The 924-nt window shown below is 36.6% G+C and overlaps 1 long non-coding RNA gene across 1 annotated transcript; it reads left to right on the top strand.

Moving 5' to 3' along the window:
* On the top strand, window positions 1-790 carry LOC140965452 (uncharacterized). The gene is made up of 2 exons (XR_012173083.1): window positions 1-64; window positions 547-790. It is a non-coding gene; the product is annotated as an uncharacterized lncRNA (long non-coding RNA).
* The last annotated feature ends 134 nt before the right edge of the window (window positions 791-924 follow it).

Raw genomic sequence — 924 nt, 5'->3', positions numbered from 1 at the left:
TGTGGCCAACTATGATTACATTGTTGATTGGGAGTTCCAAACTGACGGAGTAATAAGAGTTAAGGTAGGTTATATTATATACATATGCTACTCTTTTTCTAAAGTTGGCTTTATTATTAATCTTTATCGAAGTTGAAAATGCACCATGGATGGTCCATTGTTATGCTCTCCTGAGTTTATGTCATATACAAAGAACAGAGGTGAGTTGAATCAAACCACAACTTTTATTGTTGATTTTTTTTAAAGCTGTGACTGTGATTTAGTGTTAATAGATAGTTTTAAAGCTGTGACTGATCACAGAAATGCGATCACCTAAGAAAATGGACTAAGAAGTGTTGCCGGCGTTCATAATACTGTATTACTCTTATCTTCTATGACTGCTTTTGTGAAATGTGATGCTTATCTATCAAACCTTCATTAGCTATATAAACAATTGTCCAGGAAATGATGTCCAATTAAAGAGGTTTCCTCTTTAAAGGGAAATCTCTTCTATTTTTATTTCTAATCGATGATATAAAGAATTCCTGGTGTCTGCTATTTTTTTAGGTCGGCCTCAGTGGAATACTGATGGTGAAAGGCACTACTTACTCAAATATGAACCAACTTAACCCACAAGAAAACTTATATGGAACCCTTTTGTCCGAAAATGTCATTGGTGTAATCCACGACCACTTTATCACATTCTACCTAGACATGGACATTGATGGCTCGGATAACTCTTTTGTGAATGTCAGTATCCAAAGGGAATACACCTCTCCAGGAGAATCACCCCGATTGAGCTATTTGAAAACTGTAAGGAAAGTGGCGAAAACCGAAAAGGATGCACAAATTAAGCTCAAACTTTATAACCCTTCGGAATTCCATGTTATTAATCCTACGAAGAAAACAAGGGTGGGGAACCCTGTCGGCTACAAGTTGGTCCCT

Source organism: Primulina huaijiensis, unplaced genomic scaffold (genome assembly GCF_012295235.1).
Source record: "Primulina huaijiensis isolate GDHJ02 unplaced genomic scaffold, ASM1229523v2 C13191990, whole genome shotgun sequence".
NCBI classification, from domain to species: domain Eukaryota; kingdom Viridiplantae; phylum Streptophyta; class Magnoliopsida; order Lamiales; family Gesneriaceae; genus Primulina; species Primulina huaijiensis.
Note: the sequence above shows the minus strand (reverse complement) of the source record. Positions and strands in the feature narration are given on the sequence as shown.